This window comes from Thunnus thynnus, chromosome 3, assembly GCF_963924715.1.
Source record: "Thunnus thynnus chromosome 3, fThuThy2.1, whole genome shotgun sequence".
In the NCBI taxonomy this organism is placed as follows: Eukaryota; Metazoa; Chordata; class Actinopteri; order Scombriformes; family Scombridae; genus Thunnus; species Thunnus thynnus.
In genome coordinates this window covers 31404320-31413249 of record NC_089519.1, presented here as the reverse complement: position 1 = coordinate 31413249, position 8930 = coordinate 31404320, and the positions used below count along the sequence as shown (strand labels likewise).

At 38.0% G+C, this 8930-nt stretch overlaps 1 pseudogene; it reads right to left on the bottom strand.

Annotated features, from left to right (window-relative positions):
* Positions 1-4328: 4328 nt before the first annotated feature.
* LOC137173470 (cytochrome P450 2K1-like) lies at positions 4329-5540 on the bottom strand (annotated as a pseudogene).
* Positions 5541-8930: the final 3390 nt, after the last annotated feature.

Below are 8930 nucleotides of genomic sequence, written 5' to 3'. Positions count from 1 at the left end.
TATCTGCAGAGAAAAAGTTTTTTTTGTTTTTGTTTTTTCAGAGCTGAGGAGACAGTTTCCGCTTTGGTTGCTCTGAGGATTAAACCTGTGGTTATTCCTTTGTCTCTAACAGCTTCCTACAAACAATACGGCATCATCTACATGATCCCCGAAGTGAAATGAATGAGCAGAGTATGTAGGTCCGTCCACGGTGACATTGATCTATCTGGTTGCATTTCTACCATCTGTTACATGCATCGTTTATCTCACTTTGCTTTCCTAGACGGCCACAAACCAAGACAATGATATCAATCTGACTTATTAGTTTGTGCTGATTAACAGTGGTTAACTGATTAATGGTGTAAATAGGAGAGAGGTTCTGGTCATCTCCTCACAGGTGGGAGAGATCGCTCATTATTTGTTGAAGTGTGTGTGTGTGTTGGTAAGAGAACAAATTATCTTGCATAGCTTCAAAATTAAACACATGGCACAAGGACTATACTATACCAGGGTTAAGAACACAACACAATGCTAAATGGTTATTGCAATTATTAGCTTATTCTCCCTATCATGTGCAAACACCAAAAGGTTAATCTTCCCTTATAAGTCCTATGTCTTTAGTTTATGAGGCACCAGTAGGCAAGGCATATATTCAAATTCTGACTGATAAACTAAGAAATGACATAGTTTTCATTTTAAAAGTCACAGAACCCCTTTTCTTTATATGGCTGCAGTTAATTTTCACCTGATAGGATATGGCTGGCAATTTTCTATATTTTTCTTGTTGTCGACAAATCTCATGTGCAGAGTCAAACCAACAATGAATTGCTCCTATCTTACAAGTATTGTGTGTATCCAAAGCCTGATATGTCTCATTCCTCTGTGCAGTACACCGCCGTTGTTGTCAAAAGCTATTAAAAGCACATCAGTGGGAGCAACTGGTAGCCAATGGTTACTGCGCACATGTAACCGCAATGTCCCTGGTTCCTTTATTGCATGTCATACTCATCTCTCTCTCCTTATTTCCTGCTTGTTACTTCAGTATTGACTGTCCAATAAAGGCAAAAATACCCCCAAAAATAACGGCATGTTCCTTCGCCAACAAAGAGTAGGGTCACATTAGTTTGATTAGAAAAGACTTTGAAGATTAATAACAGCAATCAGGTTTTCAGTCTCCAGAGAATAGTTCCGTGTAAGGCAGATGCCATGGCACATTGTGTGGGAACAGGGTTCTGTTTACATTGCTTTATTAGCTTATTGTGCTACATGAAAACCTTTTGACTTTGTACTACATTGTAAAGGATTTGGCTACACACACGATACTTGTATGTAGGATCAGTTCATTTCTGGTTTGGCTCTGCACATGAGATTTGTTGACAGTAAGAAAAATATAGAAAATCACCAGCCATATCCTTTAAGATTTGCACAAAACCACTGCTTTACCCAGTGGTTTCCAACCTCTGTTATCTGATGGGTGCCCACAAACCCTATCAGTTGAGCTTACACCAGCGGTCATGCTCCAAATTTATTCTTTTGAATGGATGTTAAACTGGATGTTAAATAACAATGTTAATTATGTAAAAGGGGAAATTATCAAAATACTTTTTTTTAATACAAGATGCAATGATGTGCAATTGTTGATTTTACTTGGAGTGGCAGAAACTGGACATTTCAACCATTTAGCATTTAGCAGCAACTGCTATAAAACTGCCAGTAGGGGGTGTTACTGGCAAACTGAACACCAAACCAAAACCAACTGCATCTGTCACAGGCAACACACCATCAGTTTATGGACAAAGCTACATGCCATTCAGGTGGTAGTTTTTTTTTCATCTGAGAAGCATGCCCCTCTGAAATCAATTTCTCCACCCTTCCACCCTAAAGCCTCTAAAGGTTTAGTGATTTGTCAAACATAAGCCAGTAAAATGGCTTCAGGTATTCAGCCTTTTCAAACCGTATTATCTTTGACTTGATGATTATAGAGAATTTGGTGTTGACAGCTCAGATTAGGATCAATGAGGGCACTCTTAACTTCACAAGGTGTTAATGAGTTCAACCATGGCAGACCTCCCTTAAAATGTGCAGTCAGGCTGACTCACTACAATCAAAAAAAAGTCAGATGAAAAGAAAAGATGTTTTGTGGCTGCCTGGCACTGATGTACTTTAGGTTTCATCAACATAGCAGCTCCTAAACCTTTTCTGTCATCCCCCCATTTTGAAGCCAAGAACCCAACATTGATTGCCTTTTTATCAACCAGTAACAAAACTGGGAAACTAGCAACAAAGGAGCCAAGTTTAATTCTATAAAACTAACAATATCATTAAGATAAACAACAAATTCTTCTATAATTTCTGTTGTGCAAATGAGAAAAATTGAACCTTTCCCAAACTGCTTGACTTTAGATATAATAAACACAAAGCTCTCCTGCTGTATTGACAGTGAATTTTAAGAGCAAGAGTCTTCATCACATTTTCAATTTGACGTACATGTTTGCTTGGTGAGCTTTCAGTAATATTTCTTTGCTTTCATATCAAAATTCTGTCTGTCTTTTACTTTACATGTCTGAATAAATCTTGCTAACCTGTATCTTAGCCTTGCTAGCATCAGAGCACTCTTGTTTCTTTATCTTTTTCAAATTCATAGACCTTTGTCATGGCCGAAATTTGGGCTCTCCATTGTAAAAAAAGCACCGGTGGAACTAATGACATGAATGATGGCTTTGTTCCAGTAGTTATTACAAGGTAATGCAGTGATTGATAATATTTGTTGCACTTGTGATAGTACACCCTTCTGTGCAAAGCCCCCATGGGAATCACCCTAATAAGTGATTGATTCACTTTAGTAATTTAGGTAACATATTCTTTTAGTTTTCTTCAATGTTCAACAGAGGGCGTTGTGCACACACAAAGGAATCTACTGTGGTCATTAGAAAGGAAATAACAGAAAGAGGAGAAAGCAAGAGGGTGGAGAGAAATATCCCATTCGTTTCTTTACATTTGAAATCGAAGTTAACTGGTACTAAATTTATTTTCTATTTACTGCAGTTCATCCAGAGATTCAGGTGGAATCTGGTGTGTAATAATGAATTCTCTGATGTGTGTCTTTTTTTATTTTTTTGGATGTTGCTATTTTAACACTTATCTTAACTTAATGTGTATTTATTTGTACAAGTTATTATTTTTCTGGTTTTTTTGCTAGTTAGCAACACCAGTTTCAGGAACACTACCACCACTCTCTGGACTGGAGGTCGACCCTGATTTGCATGAAGCCCAGGTAAACCAAGACTTGAAGATTTGTGATCTGGCCAACAGAGAATCATATATGTGGCTAAGACTAAACATAAGTGTGAGTGTAAATGGGGCCAGAGACTTGCCTGAAGAAGTTTTACTTTTACAGTAAATTAAATGAAACACCTATCGTTATGTTTGCTGTCCTTAAATCATGTTAAGCACCCTTTACAACATAACAAAACAAACATGTTCAAACATCACTATAATGCTGATTGGAACAGCATTGCTTAATTTGTTACAGCGTCTGTCAAAATGAACAACTGATGAGTAAGAAAAATCACAACTCACATTTTAAGTCAACCTTGACAGTCAGGTAGAGCTACAGGTTGAATGTCAGTGGAGTTTGGTAGCTGCAGTAGCTTTGTTGTTGTCGTCTTTGCCTGCAAAGATTGCAGGTTGTGCTGTGATTTGTATTTCTTGTGCTTGACCCTTTGGATGCACACTCAAATATGCAAATATAGTCCTACATGGAGGTGGAGTTTAAAGAGTAACATTACACAATTAAACACAATCAGTTTTAATGCTGCTACTCTGTTCCACATTTATTTCTTCCTCTCAAGCATACCAAAAACACATATAATAGTCCGTATACTCTATAATAGTCTAAATATGTTACAGTGTTTTTGAGTAATAGTGTCATTTTTCACCCTTCTTGGCTTCAAACAGTGAGCTGCAGTCAGAATCCACTGGTCACTGATCAGAGACGTTCACAAATATACTTTTTCTTTATGTATCCACCAAAAAAAACAAATCAGGTGAAAACAATAGTAGGCCGAAGAGAAAGAAAACGACAGGGACAACGGTAAAATGGCTGGTATTGAACTATAAATGTACCTTACTTTTATTGTATATTGGGATGTTCATGAATCTGAACAGGTGGGTCTTGCTGCGATATAAATATAAAACATATTATATATATTACACTATACTAAAAAAGTGCATATACACCCAAATTCCAAAAAGCTATTTGGACTATTGTGTACAAATGTAAAACAAGGTGGTGAACAGGTAAGCAGGTAAAAAAGTTACCGCCTGTGTGAGGGTGAGAAAGACAATAATCAAGGCAGTGATAAAACCGCCTCATTGTCGACTGACGGCACACAGCTCATGAGGCGAAGGACTGAAGATGGAGGTCACAGCTGGAGTCAGATCCAGGTCATCCTCTGTCACTGCAGCAGGAGGAGTGAAACGAAAACGCTGGAGGAGGGTGGTGAAGAAGAGGAAGAGCTCCATCTTGGCCAGACTCTCTCCGAGACAAACTCTGCGACCTGCCTGCGACCTCAATTCTTTGAGAATAGAAACTCTGCAAAGTTGTTTTACCTGCAGAAAAGGGCATGAATGCATCTCTCCTTATCCAGGAAGTGGGAGGGGTTGAAAGTGTGTGGGCTCTCCCATTCACTCTCATCATGCAGGACTAAAGTAAGCAGAGGAAACAAAGTGGTCCCCTGTATGCAAAAGAGAAGAGGTCTATTAGACTCTGTAAAGTTTTAGAACCAAAGCTCTGTTTTAAATGTTTTCAGAGGTGGATGACTATATCCACAAACTGATGTTGGTAAGTAGTGAAACAGCTAAGAGCAGCTGACCCTTTTGATAAAGTAACCCTGGAAGGTGATGTCTCTGTGTCTCATGAATGACGGCGTCAGTGTATGGCAGGTTTTTTCGGTCATCTACTCAGATCTGGTGGCTTCTAACCACCCTGCTCAACTCGTCCTGGACCTGGTCTGGAGACACTAGCTAATAATGTTCTTTGCCTGCATTTTTCTATTGACTCCAAAAACATGCATGTATTCCATGAGTATATGAGAAGCATACATATCCCTTTGTCCTTCTGTTTGTTAAGTATTTCAGGCCATTCACTGGTGAAAACATAAATGCACACCTATGAGGAAAGATTCACAAGCTTCATCTCTGTCCTTACCTTGTATTTGAGGATATTTGGCCATAAGCAGCAAACCCCATCTCAGTGTAGTTGCTGTGGTGTCAGTACCAGCAGCAAACAGATTGAGCACTGTAAATATGAAGTTCTTCTCATGGTAGTGAGTGTCTATAATGTGTGAGTCCTAAGAGAAAGAATGTCATACTGTATATTATTAAAATAGACCTATAAAGGTTTGTTGCACCTTTTCTTGGCTGGAAAAACACCAAAGTTGTTGTCATACTTCCTCTTTCTGCTTCTGAATCAGAAAACAGTCCAGCAGTCCCCTGCGTATGTGACGGTTCAGTTTCTCTTTCAGATGCTTGATTAAATCTTTAACATCTCTGACATTCATCTCAACGTTTTTTAATATCAACTGCCAACTGTTTTTTTTATCCAACTGAGCAGCCAGGAAAACATGTTGTAAAGCTGTGACATAATAGTAAAAACAGTACAGATGATTTAAGAAGATTTAAGTATAAACCAAACAAAAATCCAAACAGATATATTTCATGTATGCAAAATTTTATGCAAACATATAAAATGGAAATATACATTCTGGATATGATATGGTTATGAATTATCCTACTGTGGATCATATAATATTTACAAGGAACAGTACTTACCTGAATGTTATTCTTACACAGTGGTGAGAGCAAATAAACCACAAAATAAGCAGCAGCCTGCAGGTTAAACATAGGACCATGTGACTGTCAACCTCCAATGAAGTCTCAGTCTACAGAGTGTGCAGGTAGTCTCCTTTCACTATCAGGTGTTTTTATGTAAGAGGTGCATTGGATGTTAATGAGACTTTTAACTGTAAATAAGGCGTTTGAAATTAATCACAAAATATTTCTTCCTCTTCTTTGCTGGCCCTCCAGTTGCTGGCGACCTATGTGACCGCCTATCTCACCTATGCCCTGAACATTGAAGGTTTTTCTTACCATAATCATTCCTCCTGTTCATACTGGCCATTTAAAGCCTCCCTCTGTGCAAAAATATATTTAAAAGTTTATCTGAAGCTAATATGAGGCTTATGAAATAAAGTATATCTTAGTAAAGTATATCTTTCAACGTTAGTTTTTTTAGTGCCAAAGTCCCTCTTTATTACTATACTTCCATGTTAAATATACTTTTTCTTCATGTATCCACCAAAAAACCCTGAAAACAATAGTATGTCAGGATTTTTACAGAGAGAAAATAGCAGGGACAACAGTAAAATGTCTGGTATTGGAATATGAATGTTGCTTACTTTTATTGTAATTTTGGATGTTTGTGAATCTGAACATGCAGATTTAGTTTATTTACAGTAAATTACATGATTTCTGCAAGTGTAACGGGGGACTATATTAGCCTCACAGTTTATAATGCCCCCATTAAGTTTCTTTTATATTGCTGATAATAGTTACAGCCTACAGTCTCTGCATTGTTTTGTGATGATGATGGTGGACTCAGTTGAGTCAGTTGACTCCAACAAAGACACCCAGACAACTCCAATGTCGACTTAATGATGACTGTTTATTGCTTACAAGCACTTCGGGATCTGGGGGATACAAGCACGGTCTCAGTAAAACTATTTAATATAAATAAAATCATAATCAAAGGAAACTTACAATAGTAATAAATGATTTCTGTGACGAAGCTTAATGACCACTAAATAACAAATTACATGTCCAACTGTCCAACCTTGACCAGGATCAAAAACTTACCATATTACAAATTACATAAAAGAGACTATTGATACAGATGAATCAGTACACATAGATAATCACTCTGAATGTCAATATAGTTATAATTAGGGCCCGAGCCCAAAGGGCAAAGGTCCTCTTGTATTTCGTGTGTTTGTTTGTTTCTTTCTTTATTACTCCACCACTTCACACCTAAATTTGACCCCCTAAACATGCTCAAAAACTCACCAAATTTGGCACACACATCAGGTCTGGTAAAATACTTGATAAAATGTAAAAATTAACCCCCAAATTGCCAAAATGTGCTCTCTAGCTCCACCTATGTAACTAAAATGGCTGCCACGGCCTGTAAGAATTAAGCGTTAAACAGGCCCTTGCACCACCACACACGTTGGGCTGCAGTGCAATTGAAGGGCTTCTGTCACGGGCATGTAGATGTCGTCAGACCCAGGCTGTTTTCAGATAGTGCAAGAAGGATATAAACACCACTTCCTTTGTCCACTATTTTGCCTGCTGCTGGGACTGCCTCGCTAAAATTTTGTAGGGGACACTATTCAGCCAGTTTGCATCACTGATGGAATATTGTAATGTAGACGTGTTCAGGCCAGGACTCTTATCAAACATGTAAAGTTTGGTGCAGACAGGAGCATTTACAATAAAGTTATAGCATCTTCCTCTGTCATGGCGACATCAAATCTGCAGGGTGAGACATTTCTGTCTTGCTCACACCTGTGTCATCAAAATTATGCAAGGACAGCTTGCAGTCATTGATGGAGCTACAAGTTCTGAGTTGTACCAGCAAATTCTACAGGAAAATGTCAATCCATCTGTTAACTGAAGCTCAATAGAAAGTGGGTCATGCAGCAAGACAACGACCCTAAACAAACCGATCACTCTACCAAAGAATGGTTAGAGCAGAAGAAAGTTAATGTTTTGAAATGGTAGAGTCAAAGTGCACATGCTGTGGGAGGACCTGAAGTGGGCATTTCATGCAAAGAAGCCCACCAACATCCCCGAGTTGAGACTGTTCTGTAATAAGGAAAGGGCTAAAATTCCTCCAAGCCAATGTGCAGGGCTGATAAAACAGTTACTGGAAACATCTGTTGAAGTTATTGCTTAATTGCGTTCCCTTTATCTAGTTTTAGGATATGTGGGTCATATTCACAAACTTTCAAGCAGCACTGTATGTGTTCTTCCTGATTACTGCTATCATTACCTGTTTCTTATAACGCACAGATGTGGGAATGTCCACTACAGCTGTTTACGTCTTTTATGGTTAAGATGAGTAAAAATGATCATCATTTCTGAGGTCATGAACTAAAATCTGATTAATGTTGTTTTACGAACAGGAAGTGTGGTTGACAGGAAGCGTACCTATCAGAATAATGGAACATTTGGTTCTTAGAAAAAACACCCTGACCTTTATCAAACCACGCAAACATTTGACCGGTGAGTCAGCAAGAACCTGTTCCTTCCCCTATTCATGGTAATGGAAAAACACATAATATATTTTGAAATGTTATGTTCATACTGCACATACCGCAAAAAGGGAAGCTTGCTTAAACAGACATTTTTTATGAATATAAAATGTTTAAAAAAGTCTAACAGTGTGAAAAAGAATATAGGACATTGCACTGTTGTTTGCCACAAAAGGGCAAATGCGCAAAAAAAAGAGAAGAGACATCTTCAAATTTTATTTTATATCATAAACATCAAATTTATGATATAAAATGACAGGCTGTGGGGAGGTAAATGAAGATAAACAATTAACCTGTATGGGGGATAAAAACTGTAGCATCAAGGTGAGTTAACCAGTATCCACATACATTAGGACAGTGTTGTGTATTTTTTGCTTTAGTAGTGCACCACAAGTATTGCTATTAGAGTGAGCAGTTTTTTAGTTTTTAGTCAAAGGAAGACAGAGGAAGAAACTGCTCTGAAGTGTTAAGCCACAAAAAAAAAAAAGAGGTGAAAATGACTTCAGTTTTCACACCTTGCAGAGTGTAAGTGGTGGTTAGGAGTTGGAGCGGATTAAAACCGAGAATACATGAAAAACT